The 24,667-nt window shown below is 55.8% G+C and overlaps 2 long non-coding RNA genes across 4 annotated transcripts; one reads left to right on the top strand and one right to left on the bottom strand.

Annotated features, from left to right (window-relative positions):
- Window positions 1-7,886: 7,886 nt before the first annotated feature.
- LOC138064223 (uncharacterized) lies at window positions 7,887-11,266 on the bottom strand. The gene is made up of 3 exons (XR_011137500.1): window positions 10,876-11,266; window positions 10,342-10,425; window positions 7,887-8,732 (listed from the first exon to the last, which is right to left on the bottom strand). It is a non-coding gene; the product is annotated as an uncharacterized lncRNA (long non-coding RNA).
- A 236-nt stretch (window positions 11,267-11,502) lies between these two features.
- LOC104139073 (uncharacterized) lies at window positions 11,503-18,383 on the top strand. Of its 3 annotated transcripts, none has more exons than XR_011137522.1 (3): window positions 11,503-16,052; window positions 16,834-16,980; window positions 17,910-18,383. It is a non-coding gene; the product is annotated as an uncharacterized lncRNA (long non-coding RNA). The 3 variants fall into 3 exon arrangements; XR_693043.2 differs by having other exon boundaries at window positions 17,902-18,383; XR_693038.2 differs by lacking the exon at window positions 17,910-18,383 and adding an exon at window positions 17,463-17,889.
- The last annotated feature ends 6,284 nt before the right edge of the window (window positions 18,384-24,667 follow it).

The raw sequence follows: 24,667 nt of genomic DNA, 5'->3' as shown, positions 1-24,667 counted from the left end.
CCACTGCGCATGCGCCCCGCTTCGCCTGCAGTACCGATTTCTCGCCAGCCGAGGGCACCAACGAGCCACGCCGAAACCCAGTGCGCATGCGCCCCGCTTCGCCTGCAGTACCGATTTCTGGCCAGCCGAGGGCACCAACGAGCCACGCCGAAACCACTGCGCATGCGCCCCGCTTCGCCTGCAGTACCGATTACTGGCCAGCCGAGGGCACCAACGAGCCACGCCGAAACCACTGCGCATGCGCCCCGCTTCGCCTGCAGTACCGATTTTTCGGGCTGCAGTACCGATTTCTGGTCAGCCGAGGGCACCAACGAGCCACGCCGAAACCACTGCGCATGCGCCCCGCTTCGCCCGCAGTACCGATTTTTCGGGCTGCAGTACCGATTTCTGGCCAGCCGAGGGCACCAACGAGCCACGCCGAAACCACTGCGCATGCGCCCCGCTTCGCCTGCAGTACCGATTTCTGGCCAGCCGAGGGCACCAACGACCCACGCCGAAACCCAGTGCGCATGCGCCCCGCTTCGCCTGCAGGACCGTTTTTTCGGGCTGCAGTACCGATTTCTGGCCAGCCGAGGGCACCCACGATCCACGCCGAAACCCAGTGCGCATGCGCCCCGCTTCGCCTGCAGGACCGATTTCTGGCCAGCCGAGGGCACCAACGAGCCACGCCGAAACCCAGTGCGCCTGCGCCCCGCTTCGCCTGCAGTACCGATTTCTGGCCAGCCGAGGGCACCAACGAGCCACGCCGAAACCACTGCGCCTGCGCCCCGCTTCGCCTGCAGTACCGATTTCTGGCCAGCCGAGGGCACCAACGAGCCACGCCGAAACCACTGCGCATGCGCCCCGCTTCGCCTGCAGTACCGATTTCTCGCCAGCCGAGGGCACCCACGAGCCACGCCGAAACTCAGTGCGCATGCGCCCCGCTTCGCCTGCAGTACCGATTTCTGGCCAGCCGAGGGCACCAACGAGCCACGCCGAAACCACTGCGCATGCGCCACGCTTCGCCTGCAGTACCGATTTCTGGCCAGCCGAGGGCACCAACGAGCCACGCCGAAACCACTGCGCATGCGCCCCGCTTCGCCTGCAGTACCGATTTCTGGCCAGCCGAGGGCACCCACGAGCCACGCCGAAACCCAGTGCGCATGCGCCCCGCTTCGCCTGCAGGACCGATTTCTGGCCAGCCGAGGGCACCAACGAGCCACGCCGAAACCACTGCGCCTGCGCCCCGCTTCGCCTGCAGTACCGATTTCTGGCCAGCCGAGGGCACCAACGAGCCACGCCGAAACCACTGCGCCTGCGCCCCGCTTCGCCTGCAGTACCGATTTTTCGGGCTGCAGTACCGATTTCTGGTCAGCCGAGGGCACCAACGAGCCACGCCGAAACCACTGCGCATGCGCCCCGCTTCGCCTGCAGTACCGATTTTTCGGGCTGCAGTACCGATTTCTGGCCAGCCGAGGGCACCAACGAGCCACGCCGAAACCACTGCGCATGCGCCCCGCTTCGCCTGCAGTACCGATTTCTGGCCAGCCGAGGGCACCAACGACCCACGCCGAAACCCAGTGCGCATGCGCCCCGCTTCGCCTGCAGGACCGTTTTTTCGGGCTGCAGTACCGATTTCTGGCCAGCCGAGGGCACCCACGATCCACGCCGAAACCCAGTGCGCATGCGCCCCGCTTCGCCTGCAGGACCGATTTCTGGCCAGCCGAGGGCACCCACGAGCCACGCCGAAACCCAGTGCGCCTGCGCCCCGCTTCGCCTGCAGTACCGATTTCTGGCCAGCCGAGGGCACCAACGAGCCACGCCGAAACCACTGCGCCTGCGCCCCGCTTCGCCTGCAGTACCGATTTCTGGCCAGCCGAGGGCACCAACGAGCCACGCCGAAACCACTGCGCATGCGCCCCGCTTCGCCTGCAGTACCGATTTCTCGCCAGCCGAGGGCACCCACGAGCCACGCCGAAACTCAGTGCGCATGCGCCCCGCTTCGCCTGCAGTACCGATTTCTGGCCAGCCGAGGGCACCAACGAGCCACGCCGAAACCACTGCGCATGCGCCCCGCTTCGCCTGCAGTACCGATTTCTGGCCAGCCGAGGGCACCAACGAGCCACGCCGAAACCACTGCGCATGCGCCCCGCTTCGCCTGCAGTACCGATTTCTGGCCAGCCGAGGGCACCCACGAGCCACGCCGAAACCCAGTGCGCATGCGCCCCGCTTCGCCTGCAGTACCGATTTCTGGCCAGCCGAGGGCACCAACGAGCCACGCCGAAACCACTGCGCCTGCGCCCCGCTTCGCCTGCAGTACCGATTTCTGGCCAGCCGAGGGCACCAACGAGCCACGCCGAAACCACTGCGCCTGCGCCCCGCTTCGCCTGCAGTACCGATTTTTCGGGCTGCAGTACCGATTTCTGGTCAGCCGAGGGCACCAACGAGCCACGCCGAAACCACTGCGCATGCGCCCCGCTTCGCCTGCAGTACCGATTTCTGGCCAGCCGAGGGCACCCACGAGCCACGCCGAAACCACTGCGCATGCGCCCCGCTTCGCCTGCAGTACCGATTTCTGGCCAGCCGAGGGCACCAACGAGCCACGCCGAAACCACTGCGCATGCGCCCCGCTTCGCCTGCAGTACCGATTTCTGGCCAGCCGAGGGCACCAACGAGCCACGCCGAAACCACTCCGCATGCGCCCCGCTTCGCCTGCAGTACCGATTTCTGGCCAGCCGAGGGCACCAACGAGCCACGCCGAAACCCAGTGCGCCTGCGCCCCGCTTCGCCTGCAGTACTGATTTTTCGGGCTGCAGTACCGATTTCTGGCCAGCCGAGGGCACCAACGAGCCACGCCGAAACCACTGCGCCTGCGCCCCGCTTCGCCTGCAGTACCGATTTCTGGCCAGCCGAGGGCACCAACGAGCCACGCCGAAACCCAGTGCGCATGCGCCCCGCTTCGCCTGCAGTACCGATTTTTCGCCAGCCGAGGGCACCAACGAGCCACGCCGAAACCCAGTGCGCATGCGCCCCGCTTCGCCTGCAGGACCGATTTCTGGCCAGCCGAGGGCACCAACGAGCCACGCCGAAACCACTGCGCATGCGCCCCGCTTCGCCTGCAGTACCGATTTTTCGCCAGCCGAGGGCACCAACGAGCCACGCCGAAACCACTGCGCCTGCGCCCCGCTTCGCCTGCAGTACCGATTTCTGGCCAGCCGAGGGCACCAACGAGCCACGCCGAAACCACTGCGCATGCGCCCCGCTTCGCCTGCAGTACCGATTTCTGGCCAGCCGAGGGCACCAACGAGCCACGCCGAAACCACTGCGCATGCGCCCCGCTTCGCCTGCAGTACCGATTTCTGGCCAGCCGAGGGCACCAACGAGCCACGCCGAAACCACTGCGCATGCACCCCGCTTCGCCTGCAGTACCGATTTTTGGCCAGCCGAGGGCACCAACGAGCCACGCCGAAACCACTGCGCATGCGCCCCGCTTCGCCTGCAGTACCGATTTTTCGGGCTGCAGTACCGATTTCTGGCCAGCCGAGGGCACCCACGAGCCACGCCGAAACCCAGTGCGCATGCGCCCCGCTTCGCCTGCAGGACCGATTTCTGGCCAGCCGAGGGCACCAACGAGCCACGCCGAAACCACTGCGCATGCGCCCCGCTTCGCCTGCAGTACCGATTTTTCGCGCTGCAGTACCGATTTCTGGCCAGCCGAGGGCACCCACGAGCCACGCCGAAACCACTGCGCCTGCGCCCCGCTTCGCCTGCAGTACCGATTTTTCGCGCTGCAGTACCGATTTCTGGCCAGCCGAGGGCACCAACGAGCCACGCCGAAACCCAGTGCGCCTGCGCCCCGCTTCGCCTGCAGTACCGATTTCTGGCCAGCCGAGGGCACCAACGACCCACGCCGAAACCCAGTGCGCCTGCGCTCCGCTTCGCCTGCAGGACCGATATTTCGGGCTGCAGTACCGATTTCTGGCCAGCCGAGGGCACCCACGAGCCACGCCGAAACCCAGTGCGCATGCGCCCCGCTTCGCCTGCAGTACCGATTTCTGGCCAGCCGAGGGCACCAACGAGCCACGCCGAAACCACTGCGCATGCGCCCCGCTTCGCCTGCAGTACCGATTTCTGGCCAGCCGAGGGCACCAACGAGCCACGCCGAAACCACTGCGCCTGCGCCCCGCTTCGCCTGCAGTACCGATTTCTGGCCAGCCGAGGGCACCAACGAGCCACGCCGAAACCAGTGCGCATGCGCCCCGCTTCGCCTGCAGTACCGATTTCTGGCCAGCCGAGGGCACCAACGAGCCACGCCGAAACCCAGTGCGCATGCGCCCCGCTTCGCCTGCAGTACCGATTTTTCGGGCTGCAGTACCGATTTCTGGCCAGCCGAGGGCACCAACGAGCCACGCCGAAACCACTGCGCCTGCGCCCCGCTTCGCCTGCAGTACCGATTTTTCGGGCTGCAGTACCGATTTCTGGTCAGCCGAGGGCACCAACGAGCCACGCCGAAACCACTGCGCATGCGCCCCGCTTCGCCTGCAGTACCGATTTTTCGCCAGCCGAGGGCACCAACGAGCCACGCCGAAACCCAGTGCGCCTGCGCCCCGCTTCGCCTGCAGTACCGATTTTTCGCCAGCCGAGGGCACCAACGAGCCACGCCGAAACCCAGTGCGCCTGCGCCCCGCTTCGCCTGCAGTACCGATTTCTGGCCAGCCGAGGGCACCAACGAGCCACGCCGAAACCCAGTGGGCATGCGCCCCGCTTCGCCTGCAGTACCGATTTCTGGCCAGCCGAGGGCACCAACGAGCCACGCCGAAACCCAGTGCGCCTGCGCCCCGCTTCGCCTGCAGTACCGATTTTTCGCCAGCCGAGGGCACCAACGAGCCACGCCGAAACCCAGTGCGCCTGCGCCCCGCTTCGCCTGCAGTACCGATTTTTCGCCAGCCGAGGGCACCAACGAGCCACGCCGAAACCACTGCGCATGCGCCCCGCTTCGCCTGCAGTACCGATTTCTGGCCAGCCGAGGGCACCAACGAGCCACGCCGAAACCACTGCGCATGCGCCCCGCTTCGCCTGCAGTACCGATTTCTGGCCAGCCGAGGGCACCAACGAGCCACGCCGAAACCACTGCGCATGCGCCCCGCTTCGCCTGCAGTACCGATTTCTGGCCAGCCGAGGGCACCAACGAGCCACGCCGAAACCACTGCGCATGCACCCCGCTTCGCCTGCAGTACCGATTTCTGGCCAGCCGAGGGCACCAACGAGCCACGCCGAAACCACTGCGCCTGCGCCCCGCTTCGCCTGCAGTACCGATTTTTCGCCAGCCGAGGGCACCAACGAGCCACACCGAAACCCAGTGCGCATGCGCCCCGCTTCGCCTGCAGTACCGATTTTTCGCGCTGCAGTACCGATTTCTGGCCAGCCGAGGGCACCAACGAGCCACGCCGAAACCACTGCGCCTGCGCCCCGCTTCGCCTGCAGTACCGATTTCTCGCCAGCCGAGGGCACCCACGAGCCACGCCGAAACCACTGCGCCTGCGCCCCGCTTCGCCTGCAGTACCGATTTCTGGCCAGCCGAGGGCACCAACGAGCCACGCCGAAACCACTGCGCCTGCGCCCCGCTTCGCCTGCAGTACCGATTTCTGGCCAGCCGAGGGCCCCCACGAGCCACGCCGAAACCACTGCGCCTGCGCCCCGCTTCGCCTGCAGGACCGATATTTCGGGCTGCAGTACCGATTTTTGGCCAGCCGAGGGCACCAACGAGCCACGCCGAAACCACTGCGCCTGCGCCCCGCTTCGGCTGCAGTACTGATTTTTCGGGCTGCAGTACCGATTTCTGGCCAGCCGAGGGCACCAGCGAGCCACGCCGAGCAAGTGCGCCTGCGCGCTGCGGCTGCCTGCAGTACTACGCTGTTCGTAGCTGAGGGCCGCAGGGAGCAGTGTCGGGGCGGCGCGCATGCGCGAGGCGGCTGGTTGGCTGGCAGGCTTTCATCGCTCGAGGGGCACCAAGGAACCGATGCGTCCAGGACGCATGCGTTCGTCGGCTGGCTGCACTATTGGGGTGGTATCACCCGAGGGCAGCATGGAGCACATCTGGAGCAGTGCGCATGCGTTAATCCCCTGCCTGCAGTACCGGTTCGTAGTCACTTGAGGGCAGCAGGGAGTAAGCGGGTCGCCCCCCAATGCGCATGCGCCACTCCGCTTGCCGCAGCCGCGAGCCGGTCTGATCCAGTGCGCATGCGCGACCCCGCTGGCCTAGGCCGGCAGCGGCCGCCGCCGCTCCCCGCACCCTCCGGTCGGGCCGCCCCGACCCTTTCGTACCCTCCCCCCGGGCACCTGTGTCCTGCAGGAGGAGACGGTGGCGGGGACCTCACGAGCACCCCGTGTCTCGGCGGCGGTGCAGCACCGGGGCGCAGCAGCGCCGAGGGGTGGTGGCGGTGGCAGTCGCGCCTGGGGCGAGCAGGCCTCGGGTGGCAGGGCGCGCCGGGTGCCCGCAGTCAGGGCCCAAGGCAAGGGCCCCAGCCGGGCCTCGTCCTCGGCCTCCTCGGTTTCTGGCAAGCGTGCTTACAGCCGTTTTTCCATCCGGACAGGGAAAAGAGCCTCCTGCCAGTTCTGCTCCTGACTCTTCCAGAACCTCCCACTGCGGTGCTCTGCTGCTACCAGAAAAACGACGGATATGCTGCTCTAAGAAACGCGACCCTCTTCCTCAGCACTGATGGGAAGGACCCTTTATTTCACACAGAGCTTTAACCTTTCTTCTTCTGTCAGCGGGCCGTTTCCCCAATTACAGTACCTTTGTAATGAGCCTGGCGTTGCGCTGTGTGCTGTGCACCAACCGGCCTTGAATCCTGTCCCTTCCAGTCAGTTTTAAGGCTCAGGCACCTCGCTCTCACACCTCTTCGTCCGTAGCTCTGCCCACCACAGCACTGTCCACGAAAGGTAATGCCTTTCCTACCTCTCTGCAGGCAACCCGTCTAAACCGTCTCTGACAACGACCACGTGTTAGTGCAGGCACACTGTGAAACCCCAACCAGACCTGAGGAAAGGTGTACTGTTTCTCTCTCCATGTGAAAGCCAATCTGTAAATCGATTTTTCTCTAGTGAGGGGAGTGACCAGGAAACAGCCACTTGTTATCTTGTCGCTTACCAACACCCTTGGGTGCACGAGGTACATCGCAGCTATCCTCCCCGGGACGCCGCGCAAAAGTCCTTCTCGCGGGACAGCCTGCCTCCCCACACCTCCAGGCCATCTGCATCTACACGAGCGAGGGCACACGTACAAGTCTGCTCTGGGGAGGAACCTCAGCCCTAAAGGCAGGAATTAAAACAAAGACAGGGAGAGGCAAACATGTGTTCAGGGCAGACCCTGCCCTGTGCCCGCACGGAGCAGAGCACTGCCAGGCCCCTGAAAGCCCGCACCCTTTTCTCCCCGCAACGCATGCCTTGAGGTGGGCCGGAGAAATCCAGGCACCCGCAGCCACCCCAGGGACACCCTCGCCTCTCTGGTTCTGCTGAGCCCTCAGCGCAAGGTGGTTCCGGCCCTTACCCGCCACGGGCAATGAGTGCTGCCGCCTACCAGGAGAAACGCATTGCAAGGCAAAGCCTCCGGAATCGTCAGCGGGCGTATGACCGCCCCCTGGGTTTCTTCTCCTCTTCCTCTGCTCTCGAGGGAAGCTCAATAGCTAGTCCGCTTCTTCCTGCCTTTGCATGTCTAGAGCACCGGCTTATCGACTGCTCTCAGCTGCCTCCTGCGACGCGACGTTAGCGCTAGAAGCACATCCACCGTGTTGCTCGGTATTGGCTCAGAAAGGCGTTTGTTTACTAAAGGAAAGGAAAAGGCAAGAGTACTCCTGGGGAGAACACACGTATATGAACGCAAGCACCATATGAGGGAGGTCATATGCAATGGCAACACAATCTCTGCTTTACGCTCAGTTATGACAGTAAGGCAGTAAGCCAAACGAATACTAGTTTCAAACTTTCAAAGCAACGAACTTATAGAAACAACAACAAAAAATCCAAACTGTGATGAGGATTTCCCCAGAGTTAGCCCAGAAATACTACAAACCACAATAACGTATTTGCTTCCCCTCCAAAGGGTTGCAGCTGCATAAAGAGATACCGAGTTTGCCTTTAATCTCTGCTTTATTCAAAAAGGGGAGGGTGCTGACACACAAAGCCAGAAGGAAGGCTTCTCAGGGGAAAAAAAGCCAGAAGCTTGTAAGCGGCACAAAAAAAGCTTTACAAAGGGGGTGGGGGGTGGGGGGTGCAAAAAGCCCAAAAGAGAGAAGAGCTTAACAGAGTGAACTGGTGGTGCAAAATTGCAAAAGGAAGGATCGAGGGGCAGCAAAAAAGAAAAGGAAAAGGAAGGGATGTTGTGGGCTGGGCGAGGGAGAAGAAACAATTCAGGGTTCTGTGGGGACAAGATGGTGAAAGGGAGGACCTCAGGGGCAAAAAGAACCTCAGCGGAGGAACCTACAAGTCACAAAAAGCCAAACTCAGGCATCCGCAGAGCACAAATACTTGACAGGAGGGATCGGGGGAGAATGAAAGGCCAGAAGGTGGGCTCTGGGGTGCACATAATCCAAAGAGAGGTACCTTTCTCAGCACTCATCACGGCAGCACTCCGGCCTCTCCCCGTGCTGAAGATGGGCTGTGCCAGGATTCGCCGTGTCCCCGCGATGCCATCCAGGGCCCATTTACCCACAGCTGGCTCCTTCCCCCCTCTGTCCACACCAAACCCTGACCTGCTTCGGGACAAGAAAGAGCAAAATAAGTGCCAAAACACTGCAAAATGGGTAAATTTGGGGGTAATGGGGAGGGCAGAAGACCATGGGGGACCCTAAGAACCCATCCAGAACGTGTAAGTATTGCTAATAATATTAAAAAGCTGCTTATACTCCTTGTTTTCTTCCCAGGGATTTTTTGCAAGCATATTCTAGATGAGATTTAAAAGGACAAAATTCCATAAAATTTGCAACCCCTAAACAAGCAATGACCTTACTCATTTAGCACTGTCAACCTCCTGCCTTTCTGTTTGTTACGCAAAGTAGATAGTCAAAAGAGAGCTCCGTGACAGTCTGCGCAGTTTTGAAGATTAAACACAAGGGATGTTTGCACAGAGCATCTCTACCACACTAAAGCATGAAAACATCAGCACTCTGATCATCTTTCGAGGTACTGCAGTCAGCAAGCTCAGAAGGCTCGTTCAGTTTCTAAAATATCTGGACTTTTCGAGTAGCGATCGCAGCTTAAAGGCTCTTATTGTCAGAAAAATCTAGTGGCTTGATTACTACAGGTATTATTAGCGGAAGCACACAGCCTTTTAAAAAGGGCAGATACTGTCTCTTACGTTTCCAGTGAATCCTCAGAATTCTCATTGCTTTTCATTAGGAGTCACCTTCAGCCGCAAGAGCGTTAAAAAGACCAAATACTTTGCTGTCAGGTCAGAACTTTCTGCTTCCTGGGGCCTAAAGGGACACGCGATTGTCTGCCAAAAAAGGTACTAAACCCCCCAAAAGAGAGAGGGGAAGTCGGACAGAGAGATGGGATGGTACAGGGGAAAAGAGGGATAAGGAGGCGGCAAATAGATGGATGAGGAGCTGAACAGAGGGATGGAAACAGAGAAGACTGGAGAGGTGGATGGAGGGCTGAAGGGGCAAAGAGAGGTATGAAGAGGCAGATAGACAGAGCAGTTGGGGGGGGTGGTGGAGGGATGGGGAGCCAGGCAGAGGGACAGCAGGCAGGTAGTGGGATCGGGAGAGAAAGAGGACGACGAAGAGCTGGACAGAGCGATAGGGAGCCAGTCAGAGGGATGGAGAAGCAGACAGAGGGAAGCAGGTATTGACAGAGGGACGGGAAGAGTACAAGAGGGATGGGGAGCTGGGCAGAGCAACGAGTAGTTAAACAAAGGGATGGGGCACCGGACAGAGCTATGGGGAAAGAAAGAGAAAGATGGAGAGCTGGACAGAGGGACAGGGAGCAGAACCGGATGGACCCAGGCAGCCCGCCCGGGACAGCCCTCGACCCGCTCCAGCCCCGCTCACCCGCCGAGCGCTCTGCACACCGTTTTCCCCAAGTCCGCCTGTGGGCCTGCTTGCCCGAATCCCTGCGCCTCCAGAGCGCCTGCGTCCGCGAGAGCGAGGGCGCACGCACGGGCCCACACCGGGGAGGAACCTTGCACTCCGTCACGCCCTTTTACTACTGCTTGTGCATCAGCCCCTTTCAGACCGTCACGTGCGCACGCTTAACCCCCCAAATTCTCTCAGCCCTTAACAACTTCCGTACTCACGGCACCTAGCTTTCCCACGCTCTTCCCCGTCTTGTTTGAAAACCCTCCCAGAGCTCTTCTGTACTTACGTGCTTCCTTAAAACAGCATCACCGAAATCAACAAAACGGGTCGAGCGGCTCCTCCTCAGGTTGCTGGCCCTCGGAACACTATTCTGCAAATGAATCAAACCACCAAGGTCACCGGGAGGTTCCTGTTTTGGAGCTTCCTCTCCCCCCTCCCGCTCCCCCCCCCCCCCAAGCTTTCATTACGGTTCCCTAACCTGGGCAAACGCAGGTCCTCCCTTAAGCACTGCAACAGTTTTTATTCTGGGGTCCCAAGTTCCCGTTATTACTTGCTGCTAGGCAGCAAAGCAAGGCGAGGACAGGTCGGGTCACAGGTTACCCATCTAGCCATCCTAAATTCTCATTTTAGGCCTCGCCGGTTACTCCGGGTAAACAGACCAAAATAAAGCTCCAGACAGGCAGGTGAGGCTTCACACAGACCTCGCGGGCCTGCTAGCGCCAGCGATGCCATAGCGACTGGGCTACCAGGCGCTACTCCCCCCTCTCCTTTGCTGGTCCACGAAGCGTGGCTCACGGGTCACGGTAAGGACGCTGCCAACCTTCCTACGGCCGAAGGCTCCTCTTCGGGACCGGGCAGAGAACCTTTCCGCTGGCATTTGGATTCTCCTGGCCGCTCCTGACACGCGATAACTGACAGAGGTCTGAGGGCAGCAGCCCGTAGTTCTTCACGGCAGCATATAGTCCTTCCCCCATGACATGACAAGTAAGGAACAGACACACTGGCCCACTGCTGCAGTGCTGAGGAGGCACAGGCACCTGGAACGGCAGCTCCTGGCTGCCACAGAGCACGACGTGGCCAGCGGGTGGGAACCCTGTTGACAGCTGCACCTCCTGCCACCTCGACAGGCACAACATGATCTCCCAGAAACCCAGCAAGGGAAGCCAACGCCTCCCGGCATGCCTAACAGATTAAAATGGCCGCCCGGAAGCTCGGTGCTGGGACACTACATCTCCCAGAATGCTCCGCAGATGAAAATGGCCGCCCGGCAGCCCGGCGCCGGAAGACTACTGCTCCCGGCATGCCGCGCCCCCAAAACAACATGGCCGCCCGGAAGCTCGGTACCGGAAGAATACATCTCCCAGAATGCTCTGCAGACTAAAATGGCCGCCCGGAAGCCCGGCGCCGGAAGACTACTGCTCCCGGCATGCCGCACTCCCAAACCAGCATGGCCGCCCGGCGCCGGAAGACTACATCTCCCAGGATGCCGCGGGCAGCAGCGCTCCGTGAGGTTGGACCCAGCGGCGATCCCGTCCCGTCCCCGGCAGCCGCCGTGGAGCCCGGAGCCCCCCGGCCCCGCGATCCCCGGCACCGCCGCGACCCTCCGCAGGGCTCCCCTGGGACCCCTCCGCCCTCCCGACACCACTCCCAGCCCCGCCGTAAAGGAACAGTGGAAAAAAGGAAGTTACCGGGCGACGACAGCGCAGACGGAGGGACTCTGCGGGGCCCGGAGGCGCCAGAAGGCACCCGGACAGCTCCTGGGCAGGGGAGAAAGCTCAGCAGAGAACTTTGTGGCGTGCTGCAAAACCAGCACTGGGCCCCGGGGCACACAGAGGGATCGGGGGCACCTCAGAACGTGAACGGAGGGGTCCTGAGGGCGTCGGAGGGCAAACGCAGGGCTGTGGGGCAAAGCAAAGTACGAGTGCAGGGTCTCAGTGCACACCGAAGGGGCAGCAGGACATGTCACAGGGCTCAGCGCGGCTGACGGGACGGTGCCTGCAGGCTCCCCCTGTCCCCAGGGAAAGTGTCTCCCAGCCCCAGGCGCACAGGCCCCCGCCACCGACACATGAGAGACGTTGCAGAGTGCTGAAAGCAAATCTGGGAGCAGTCTGGGGCCCTCACACTGCCCTGCGGAGCCCTGGCTGCCCCCAGGATAATGGGAAACTCCACCAAGAGCCCCAAGGGTCGAGGCAATGCAAGGGAAGTTACCCAGAGCCCTGTGAACAGCACTGGGGTCCCTGGGAACCGCAGGGACCCCCAAGAACAAAGGATGTGGGGACCAGCTCCCAATCCCAGACACAATGTGTAACCTCCTCCCCTGGGCATCATCTTCAGGCAAAGCGACGGCAGGAACCACAGACACGAGTGCAAAGAATAAAGCAACTGTTTATTGTTTTACTGCGCAGAAGCAACACCTGGGAGGGAGTTTGCCATGGAGCTCAGTGCCAGCATGCTTCCCCTTACCCTGTGACACCCGAAGAGTCATCTCCGCACCAGCGTTCGTCGGTCCTTTGGGGAAGGGTCAGCTCCTGCTGCTGCCCTTGACGCGGCAGGCGTCTGAGTAGCTGACAGCCTATCCCCTCTACTTTTTCCTTCAGGGATAGGATTCAGCTCTGACAGGTGAGAAGATCTTTGATCTCTGATCCTGCCTGTCTGCACTACTGCCCTACCCCAGACTAGAGCCCTGCAAGACACTTTCACAGCTCTCACCTCACCTGTCACATCACCACTCTCAGTGCGATGGGCCTGCGCCTTATCAAATCCAGACCTCAGGTCAGTGCACAAAGCTGAACGCTGGGAACAGGGGAAGGTTAGGAACCCCAGAGAAGGGTTTGCACCCTGCTGCTTAGGTAATAAGCTGTAAGCCCTGAAGCCTAAGGATTTAGCCCTTGTCGTTTATCAGTAAGGCATAAACCCTGAAGTGAAAAACTGCAAGTCTTGGAACCCAAATGGTTGCAGAGGCTTTAAAATTTTAAATCCTGCACCCTGATTGCTAAGTCAGCAAACTGTAAACCCTGACTGATAAAGACAACCCCACAAAATAAAGTAATAATTCATTTAGAAGTGCAGCAGAACAGGAAGATGCGCATCAGAATCATGTTACAGTTGCTGTTTATAGGCTTGGCTTTAGCCACCAAACATGAGCACGTGCAAGCATTGCTCCGCAGAGCGCACTACGCTGCACTTCCACTGAACCTACCTGAAACACTGCAAGCACTAACTCATCTCCATTACAGACAACTAATATTTTTGGTCCCCTCAGCTCCATGGGCAAACATCCACAGCCAGTGACTCCAGTAACCACCTAGGGGACAACCACCTTCCACCTCCCAGCCCTGCTCACATACAACGCAGCCCCAGGACTTAGCTGTATCCATGCTGCAAGTCACAGCTTGTCCTCCACGGCCAGCCGCAGATCTCTGCAGAGCTGCTAGCAGTCGAAGGAGCGTTGTCACAGCTAGACTACGCTTCAGCACCTGCAAAGAGGCCAGAACAGTTACTGAGAGGCCAGGCAACTGCACAGCCCTCCTAGCACTACTCCCTAGTCCAAGGCCCGTAACTATTCCCACAATTATGATTGGAAAAAGAAAGAGAAGGATAGAGACCTAGCCCCAGGGTCAAGGCCCTGGACAAAGGAAGAGAAAGAGAGGCATGGAGAGCCAGACAAATGGATAGAGGGCTGGACAGAGGACCAGGGAGCAGAAGAGAGAAAAAGAGGGATGTAGAAGTGGACAGAAGAATAAAGAGAGGAAAGGAGGGAAGGGGAAGCAGACAGAGGGACGGGAAGCAAAAGAGAAGGGTGGAGAACCAGACAGAGGAACGGGGACTGGAAGAGAGGGAAAGGGAGCCAGTCAGAGCAATGGGAAGAGAATGAGAAGGATGAAGAGCCAGCTCGAAAGGTGGAGAGAGAAAAAGAGGGAGGGGAAGTCAGAGAGATGAGATAGAACAGGGAGAAAGAGGGATAAGGAGACAAATGGATGGGGAGCTGAACAGAGGGATGGAAAGAGAAAGAGAAGGCTGGAGAGGGGGACAGAAGGCTGGAAAGGTACAAAGAGACAGACAAGAGCGGCAGAGAGTGGCAGTGGGAGGGGGAGCTGGACAGATGGACAGCGGGCAGGTAGTGGGACAGAGAGGGGAAAAGGATGATCAAGAGCTGGATAGAGTGATAGGGAGCCAGTCAGAGGGATGTAAATATTGACAGAGGGATGGAAAGAGTACAAGAGGAATGGGGAGCTGGGCAGAGGAATGAGTAGCTAAACAAAGGGACGGGGTGCTGGACAGAGCTACGGGAAAAGAAACAGAAAGCTGGAGAACTGGACAGAGGGACAGGGAATGGAACTGGATGGATCCAGACAACCCGGAACAGCCTTCAACACACTCCACTTCTGCTCACCTGCTGAGCATGCAGAGCTCTCTGCATGCTGCTGTGCCCAAAGTCCGCTTGTGGGCCTGCTTGCCTGTATCCTACACCTCCAGAGCGTCTGTGTCTGCAAGAGCGAGGGTGCACCCACAGGCCCAGACTGGGGAGGATCCTTGTGTTCAGTCACAGTATTTTACTATTCCTCATGCATTAGCCCCTTTCAGACTTTCATATGCACATGCTTAACCCCAAATTCTCTCAGCCCTTAACAGCTTCAGTACCTATAGCACCTAGTTTTTCCACACTCTCAAATCTTCCTTGCTCTTCCCTGTCTTGTTTGAAAACCCTCCCAGACCCTCCGGTACTTACATGCTTCCTTAAAACAGTATCACCAAAAATCAACAAAACGGGTTGAGCTGCTTATCTTCAAGTTGCCGGCCCTCAGAACATTATCCTGCAAATGAATCAGACCACCAAGGTCACTGGGAGATTCTCGTTTTAGAGCTTTTTTTTCCCAAAAAACTTTAATTTTGGTTCCCTAACCTGGGCAAATGCAGATCCTCCCTTAAGCATTGTAACAGTTTTTATTCTGGGGTCCCAAGTTACTGTTATTGCGTTAAGCAGCAAAGCAAGGCAAAGACAGGTGGGGTCACAGGTTACCCATCTAGCCACGAAAATTTGCGTTTTAGACCTTACTGGGTATTCCAGATAAACAGGCCAAAGTAAAGCTGCAAACAGGCAGGTGAGGCTACAGACAGAGCCTGTGGTGCTGCTATCAATAGCAATGCCATATTCACGAGGCTGCCAGTTGCTACTCCCGCTCTCCTTTGCTGATCCATGAATTGTGGCTTATTGCTCACAAGTCCGGTAAGGACACTGCCAACCTTCCTACAGCTGAGGGATCCTCATCAGGACCTGTCAGAGAACCTCTCCAGAGCCATTTGGGTTCTCCTGGCTGCTCTTGATACGTGGTAACCAAGGTCTGAGGGTGGTAGCCTGTAGCTCATGACAGCACACAGTTCTGACTCCTTTCCCATAATTCCCACCACAGTCTGCTGATACCACCAAAGCTACATTAACACTGCTGTAAGAATTTAAGTCCTCCTGAAATTGCTTTAAGTTGGAACTGATGAGAAGGAGCCTTGATTCCGCAAAGCTTTAACCTTTCTTTCATCTACCTGTCTTCCCGTTTTCCCAAACACAATTCCCATGTAATTAACATGGGGTTGCAACCAATTGAGCCTTCCTGAAATTCACCTCTTAATTTTACAATTCAGACACTTGTGTCTGCCACTTCCTCTTTGGTAACTCTGGTCACTTGACTATCATTCACCTAAGATAATAATTTGCTGTCTTGAAGCTCATAAAATATGATCCTTCCTAGATACATAAAGTCACATGCAGAGAAATGTATGTATGCAGTGTACTTTTCATAACGCTTACAGACCTTCTGTTATATGTTGGTGATCTATTATCCTGATCGCTATTCATAGGGATACTTCCTCTACAGAAGGAATGGAGTTTCTCTTGTTGGGAGATGGAGACAGCTTTCATTTGGATCCATTTGATTTTATTACTTCAGCTTGCTTACGTTTTTCTGGTCTCTTCAACTTCAACCATAGCAATTAATCTAAAAAGTAAGTATTATGTCGTTCCCTTTTTATATATGCAGATATGATAACAAAACAAAATAGAAATGACCAAAGCAAAACTAAGCTAAGCCAGATACAGTTAACAACATCCACACTGGGAATGGGTTACTTGGTCCTCAGTCTTGCCCCTGGGAGGCTGAAATAACAAACAGTCATTATCAATACTTACCCTAATTACGCATGCCAGAACACATCCTGCTGTAGCAGTTTCTGGTGATATCAAGGGTCCACTGCATTTTTGCTTCCTTGTTTCATGCAGTCCCTTACATATTAATCACAAAAAACTGCTCATCCATCTTTTCTCTTTGTCAGCATTTGCTGTCGTTGCTTCCATCTCTATAACAAACAGATAAACTTGCATTTTCCTTTCAATGAAAGGCTCTAGATTTATGCACGTTCTTTTTCTCTTTACCATATTCTTTTTCTTTTTTCTTTTTCCTTTTCTTTTCCTTAAAGGAAAGGTCTTAGCACAGCACTTGCCATCATACATTACAGGGTAAACTGTCTGGAAACATTACATATAGCAGTTAAAGCTAGGTTATGAGACAGGCAGGCACATTACCTAATAGTTACCTACACGATCTTCCATGAAACATTACGTTTATTCTGGTACAGTATTATCGTACTGTCCAGTATCCTTTCTCAAACCCTTGTATACACATGCTTAGTGCACAATTCTCTCAGTCTTTAACTGCGTGGAAGAATGATAGCATTTAATTTGCTTGCCTCTGTTTTGAATCTATTACCTTTTTGATACATCTCCTAGATTCCTCCTATAAGTGGATGCTTGTCTCAGAGGTGATGACCAAAGTGAACACCTGGATCATGAGGTCTAGGCTGCTTCTCTTCAAGATGTCCTCCGTCGGTGGATTGCCCTGCCAAACAAACCCAAAAGACTGATGAGGCCATGAGGGTATCAGATTTTTGTACTGCTTCTCTAAGGCTTTCAGGGTGATTGACATAACCGCTGCTCTTCACATTACTCAAAGATGAACTCAAAGTTCATCTGCTACTTAGGACTAACCCATTTCTATTTTAAGAGGGGGTTGTTTGTTTCAACTTTGCCGATAGTCAATAATCTGCTATGCATCATCTCTAGCCCCTTCTGCTTTCACAACACTTTTGGTAATTAAAGGTGGTAATTAATAGCACCCATTGTCTATGGGTTGCAGTAACATATCTCTCCTTCTCTGAGGACGTGCCTAAGACCCACGCTTTTTTCTACAGTATGGTTGGGGGCTTCCCATAGCCCTTCAGCGTTCCCTTAGGCTTTTCCTGAGCCTTTTATTTGTTTAGGTTATTCCTTAGCCTGCAATTGTATGTTAATGTTCTCCTTAAGCATTGCACAGAGCACAATTATCCTAGACCAGCCGCATTTAGAGAGTTCTCTTGCAGGCACAGAGGGTCCCGAGAGGTGGCTCAGAAGAAGAGAGAAAAATCGGTTTGTCATCTGTGCACCCACCTGCCAACATTCTTCACCAAGAAGTGCTGCAAATTCTCTTTTCTCCAAAGCAGGACTGAGTCAAGGGGGACACAGATCACACCCTCTAATTAGGACACCTCGCTGCTGTGGGGACAGGGTCTAGGAGTGGTTTTAGGATTGTTTGGGGCTTGGGGACAGAGTTTAGGGGAAGGTCTGGAGTCAGCGACAATGTTGCAGCAGGGTTTGGAGGCATTTTGGGGTCTGTGAGAGTGTCGGGGCAGGACTTCTGAGTAGTTTCACAGCTTTAGGGGGCCTGGTTGCAGGAAGGGTGGGAATCTGCAGGGCCCTCAGGGCGGGGGTGCCATCCCAGATGAGTACTGAGTGCGTAGTAGTGCTGCATGTGGCTGTCAGCTTTGCAGGAAGAGCCACTGGTCTGCACCCCACCACAGGGGAGGAGGAGGAGGAGGAGGAGGAGGAAGAGGAGGGATCTATGAGCTTGTAGAGAACGCCAGAAGAGGCAGCAGGGAGTTCATCAAGGGCCCCATATCCCAGAAGAGCTGTGAAGGACCCCACGTCCCAGACAAGAAGAGGCATCAGGCTGCTGTGTCACTGCTGGAAATATCGACAGCCCTGTGCAGCGTACGTGTGCCTGCGGAGTGGATGTCAGACACAACAGAGGACTGATTGACGCGTACTGGACTAGGGAACCCCACGGCTTTGGGGCAGCTATATAGGAGGGCACAGTGGGGGGGGGTTCGACCAGCTGGCACCCAGGTTAGCTGGTGCCCACAGTCTGTGACTGGGGGAGGCCTCTGGGTGTCCGGGAATATTTTTCTTCTATCCATCACCTAGCTACAATTCTCAAGTAAATAACTTGGGACTGCACTTGCTGTTCCTGACTCAAACTGGCCTTCAGTCTGTTCGGTCCAGCGGCTTTAAACCTCCTTGCAGCATACCAGCACCCTCAGGCAGGCCCGCACAGCAGGAGCTCCGGGGGCCGCCAGCCTCCCCGCTCCTCCGGCTGCCTCTGCGGGGGCGAGTGCCACCCCGGCCGTGCCGGGGAGGAACCGGGGCCCTGGGGGCGACACAGGGGAAAGGGACGGTCAGACCCGCGCTGCCGGCAGACCGCGCCCAAGCCCCCTCCCCACCCTTCGCCCCACACCTCCGCCTCCTGGGACAGGTTTTGGGGCACCCTTGGGGGCCAGGGTTGGTGGGTGCCTGGGGGGCCGATGCGAGCTTCGGGGAAAGGCTTGGGGTGTTTGGGGTCCGTGGGAGTTCTCGGGAGGAGAGTGGTGTGGTGCTGCGGGGGCAGGAGCTGGGGGTGACTGGGGGCTGCTGAGGCTGGGTTTTGGCATGGTTGTGAGGTCTGGGGGCTTTAGAGGTCGGTGATGCTGTTTGAGCAGGCTTATGGGGCTAGGGGCTTTGGGGAGGGCTGGTTTAGGGGGCACCTGCATGGCCACGGATGGAAGGGTTTGCAGGCAGGGGGGTCAGGGTGGTCCTGTCCCGGTGGGGTGCTGGTTCCCATGGGGAACCCTTGAGGAGGAGCAGTTCTCAGTGACCTTGCTGGGGATGAAGAGCTTGTGCCCCGTATTCCTTCCTGCTCTCCTCTCTATGCGCTCTGCCCGTGTTTGCCCAAGACGAGACGTCCCAGAACAGCCCTCACCCTGCTCCAGCCCCGCTCACTCCCCACCTGCCTGTCACACAGGGCTCCCCCCACCCCGGCATGCACCTGCTCAGTCCAGGCACCCCATGCCCAAAAGCTGCTTGTGCGCCTACCTGCTTGCCTCTGCACAGCTCCAGAGTGTCTGCGCTTGCAAGAACGAGGGCACATGCATCAGTCCAGACTGGAAAGCAAATCAGTCACTGTATGTTACTGTTGTTGTGCATTATCCCCGCTCAGACTCTCATATGCACATGCTTAACCCCCAGATCTCTCAGCCCTTAGCAACTTCAGTCACTCTCGGCACTTACTTTTTCCTCTCTCTCAAACCTTCCTTGCTCTTTCCTTTTTTGTTTGCTACCCATCCCAGGCCCCTTCTGTATTTACATGCTTCCTTAAAACAACATCACTGAAATCAACAGAATGGGTCAAGCTGCTTTTCTTCAAGTTGCTGGCCCTCGGGATTATCCTGGAGACAAATCAAGCTACCAAAGTCATTGTGCAATTCTAATTTTAGAGCATTTTTCCAAAGCTTGAAGTGTGGTTCTGTGTTAGATTATATTATAAAAAGCTTATCTTCACTCACACAAAGGAGCAAGGAGTGCACAGGAACAATTGCAGGTGAGGGAACTGGAATAATACCTATCGCAGAGCTATCACAGGAGAGAGATCAACCCATAAAAGGCTCCACACACATGGAGGTGCGGGGCAGCACAGTGCCAGGCAGGGGAGCCCCAACGAGCTGGTCAGAGAAATGAACCGCAGCCCCGGCCCCCCGGGCTGTCCCAGGAGACCAGCAGCCCCACGGGCCGGGGGACACCCCCGCGAGGAGTCCCGGGAGAGGCCTCCGGATCACCTCACACGCTGAGGGGATGACGGCCGAGGGTGTGGGGCGCGTTACGGGACGCAGGGGACGAGCGTTTGGGGACCGTGCGAGCCTTGCTGTGGGATGTTGAGGGCAGAACCAAAGGAAAGGGGAAAGGGAGGGATCGCGGCGGTTTGGGGAGGCACAAGCGTGGGAAAAGAGAAGGAGGAGGAGATAAAAGGGGCTGGTTGCCTGCAAACAGGCTGCTGGTCGGTACGCTTGTCTGGCCATGCCCTGCGCTTGATCGTTCTGTCCTGTCTTCTCAGTAAACTCCATTTCTGACTGTTTTCTTGGGTGAGGGGTTCTCTATTCTTGTGTCTGTGTGTGTGTACGGAGGTCTGAGCACCAAGAACTGGAGTGGGCCCATGGGTCACAGGGGCCTCTGTCAGCAGGTGCCAGCAACTGGAGCAAGCGAGGGTGCGTAAGTCAGTGCGTGGTTGCTGGCGAATATCAAGCTGGACTAACTGGCAAAGAGGTCAAGTGGCTTGGAAACCAGACGTGTGTGTGTGTGTGTGTTTGTGTGTCTGAGGGCGAGACACCAGGACGAGTTGGCGACCGGAGGGACCAGGAGGTCCAGGCCAACTGCTGGAGAGACCATAAGCTTTGGGGGGTCAACTGAGAGACCTGTCTGTATCTGTGTGCCTCTGCAGGAGGCAACTGGGGAGAGCGAGGACCTAGGACCAGCTGCTAGAGGGACTGCATGTCTATGCCCAGTTGCTGGAGGGATCCACGGTCTGTATGTGTTGGGGGGGGGGGGGGGAGAGTCTGTTCCAGCAGCTGGCATGGGGCTGCAGGCCTCGGGGGCTCATAAGTCCATGTGCCAGCAGCTGGGGAGACCAGGGATCCAGGGCAGCTACTGGACGGGGAGAACGTCTGAGGCCAGCCACTGGGGGATCCACATTGCACGTATGAGTATTTCCCACTAACGAGCCTTGGTCCTGATTGGCCAGAGGGGAACAGGACGAGGCCGTTGGTGGTGTTTGTGTGAGTGCTGAGTGTGTCTGTCTGTGCTGGTCTGTGTGCCTGGCCACGTGTCTATGTGTGCGTTGTATGTGTGTGTTTGTGTGTGTGCCTACTGGGGACACATGCTCGGCCTCGCAGCTGGTGGGACCTGGGGGCGTGGGGCTGCAGCAGCCTCGTCTCTGCCAGATTTGGCAACTCCTCAACATCTGACACCAGGGAATTAACCTAGCTGTTTATGACTCTCTCCAGAAGGTTTGCCCTTTGCACCCCATGCCATAATCTGATGTAGGAAGGGCTGTCAGGCTACCGAAGGGATTACTCAGGAAAGAGAAGATTTGTATGAGCTGCTGGGCAGAAGTTCCTAGACCACTGAAGTCATTGACCTCATTGGGATCACCATTTTGCCCACAGACATTTTGCCCAGTGCTGTGCTGGTGAAAGCAGGCAACTGGCAACTTAGTGAGATATTTCCAGGCTGAATGGGGAGCGGAGAAGAGGCTATATAGGAAGTCTCAGGTTTTTGTGCTAGTTAAGCCACTTAAAGGTATTCTTGGGGGTGTTTGCTCAAGATGTCAATATTGCTTACATTCTGACTGAGTCAAAAATGAAGGCCTGGTCCTTAAGGAACAAACGTGTGAACACAGTTAAGTTTCTAAATGTGTGGAGAAGCATTTGCAGGTACTGAGCAGTCTTTGTTGTAACACCCACTGGTTTTGGTGTTGCCCCTGCCCCGGCCTGTTACCCTGTTGTGCAGGCAGTAGGGATAGCTGACTGTTTCAGTTTAATGCGTTGCTCTTGGACACTAGGGATACCTTCACATTTAAGTGCTGGATACACCTCTTGTGGCTCCAAATGCCGCAAATTAGTTAGATTTTGCATCTTGCTATTTTCAACGTCTCTCAGCGTTTAAAATAACAATATAATAAAGAAGAGTACAACAAACAGATAAATCCCCCAACAGACACCTGTCTAATAGCATCCTAAATGAGAGGTACCTCTATGCAGGCGATTTGTTAAAAATGTGCCTTCTTCCATCACTGAATCATAACTTATGTGTGTGTGAGGGAAAGGTGTCTTATGTACATAGTCTTTTTTTTCATATATATTTACCTTTTCTACCTTAGAGCTAATATATTTTCTGGTACTGTTTCCTCTCTGTTTCTTTAAGGCATTTGGTTCTTGAAAGAAGACCTTTTTATCTCAGTGTGATAAGCCCTGTGACAGCTTAATCATGTAGATTTTCTCTGCTCATTTTCTTTCCTTTATAGGTGTTGCTCTGGCTCCCCAATGACGTTCTTCAAAGCAATATGCGCTGAGTCTTTTTAAAACAGGGACCATCACCCTATAGCTATCTAGTTTCCTCTAAGGTCACAGCTGTTGCTCTCCTTTGGGATAACAGCTGTTTGGTGCGTTTCCAGCTCTATCACTTGCTGCCTCTGTTAGCCCCCATGTGTTATTTCACATGTAAATACATAAACCACAGACCAAAGCACTGCATTAATCACTAGCTTTCTTCTACTGCAATCACTCAGCCCACCAGTTCTGGGCAGGTTATATTATATTCTTTTATCAGTAGGTGCAAATTTACAATCTGCTTTCACCATAACCACCTTATTGTTGGTCTGCAGGGGCTAGGCAGAATACTACAGTTTCTGCACATTTCTGGCTCTGTGCAGAACACAGCTGCCCTGCTTACATAGAGCAGGCATGTCTTTATGTCCTGACTTATCCCTGCAAAGAATCTTTTCCTCTTCTTTTCATCTCCATTTAGTTCCCACAGGCCTTCATTATTAAGATTTCCACTGATTGCTGCTGACGTACACTTGAATCCAAATATTTGTGCTATTCATAGTGAAATGCTCATTCAGCTAAATGCTTTGTTGTGTCAGGACTCTTTTGATCAAACTGAATAGAAGGCTTGACCAGGTATTCTCTATAGCCCCAGGTCATACATAGGAATTCACCAGTGCAGGGACCACATGCAGTAATAAAATTTCTTCTGAAGTATCAAGCATAGATGACTTCTAGGGTTCCAGTGGGCAGAAGGAAAGATTCTGCCAGGGCAGGACTTTATCTGCCTTTAGAAGCCCTAAAGCCTAAGGCAGAGAGAGGTAGCTAAGTGCATCCAAGTAAAAAGATTCTTGTGATCCAGAGAATGAAGTGCACGCTGCACACAGACACGTTACTCATCATTCTGAATGCTCAGTTTTGTCTGCTTTCCTAGGGAGGACTGTAGAGAAAAGGGGTGTTGTATTTAACTCCCATCACCCACCTCAGTGATGGGACAGCTCAGTGGCAGGATTCCCAGTGCCCTGTCAGCCTCACTGTCCTTGCAGCTCCTGGGTCTCCTTCCCATAGGGAGCAGCTGCCCTTGACACTCCCTGGCACCCTAATCCAGAAGCTGTGGAGGCTGGGGAACGTGGAGGATGAGGCAGTAGACACCAGCTGGGCCCATGTGCTCCCGTAGGCAGAACTGCCTATTGTCCCATCAGACAGAGCGCCCAGCTTGGTTAGGCCAAGCGGTATTTCCCGTGTTCTTATGGTATGTGGCTGAGATATGTCATTTCTTTTCAGTCTCTTTGCTATGCCTGAGCAATACATAACCCTAGATCCTGCTGCTACTATACTTCCCACCATTTTTTGGGCCAGACTAGCACACCAAGAACTTCTGCCTGCTCCCCTTTCTGCCCTATTGTTGCATATATCTCTTGATTTTCCTTACTCTATTCTTCCAGTATTAGTGCTTCGTAACAGACCTGCTCAGCTTCCTCAACATCCCCTGTACATGCCACTTTTTCCATTGTAAAAGTCACCTTTCAATGCTGTGAAGCCTTTCTTCTGTATACGATTCCTTTACAGCTCTTAAAGACTCGTTGGAGCAAAAGGGGGCACTCATGCACTGCCGTCTTGTCTGTATGGGCTACATTAGCTTCATAAATACTCTCACAGCCTGGAATATAAGAGCTCTCTCCAGTCTGCATTTATCACCGTGTACTTACATTTTCCAGTTTGCAGCTGACTGCTTATATTAAGAAACCTTGTAAAATAGATGGCAAAGATGTGCTCCTCAGGTGTGTGTCCTTCCTTAAAACTGCTTGAAAGTCTCTCCTGCTCAAGGATAGACAAGCATTTCCCTCAATGGTTAAGACACTTTCAGCCTGTCTCATCCTTCCCCACTGTTCTTTCTGTTTCCTCCTACCCAGCAAGGCTGGTACATGCACAGGGGAACTATGCAGTGAACTCGATCAAGAAACTCCAAATTAAACTAACAGGAGCGGGCAATATTTTTAACATAGCTCGGTTCCTCCATCTAGTTCGTTGCTTGGCCCCACAATCAGTTGAATAGCACAAAGGTGGAAGCTGTCAAGGAGTGCGCAGTAGCTACCTGAACACAGCACCTCTGCACAGCGAAGCACCGGCTGCATTGTTCCCTCAAAATGTGTGCTGGCACCCTGACTGCTGTCGTCTCTTCTGGGCAGCATAGGATTTCCCCGAGACCCCTGGGCCCAGCCCATTGCCTGGGAGCTCTGCCAGCCTGTTAACGCTACACCCACCTTTCCCTCGCTTTGGACACGCGCTTTCTCCTTGCGTCTGCCCTGTACGCCACGATTCTGCTGTTTCTTTTCATCCCCATACTTGCTGAGGAATGAATGTGCTCAAACCATCACTGCAGTTTTTCATTGTGTTTT

The sequence above is a fragment of the Struthio camelus genome, chromosome W (assembly GCF_040807025.1).
Source record: "Struthio camelus isolate bStrCam1 chromosome W, bStrCam1.hap1, whole genome shotgun sequence".
Classification (NCBI taxonomy): Eukaryota; Metazoa; Chordata; class Aves; order Struthioniformes; family Struthionidae; genus Struthio; species Struthio camelus.
Note: the sequence above shows the minus strand (reverse complement) of the source record. Positions and strands in the feature narration are given on the sequence as shown.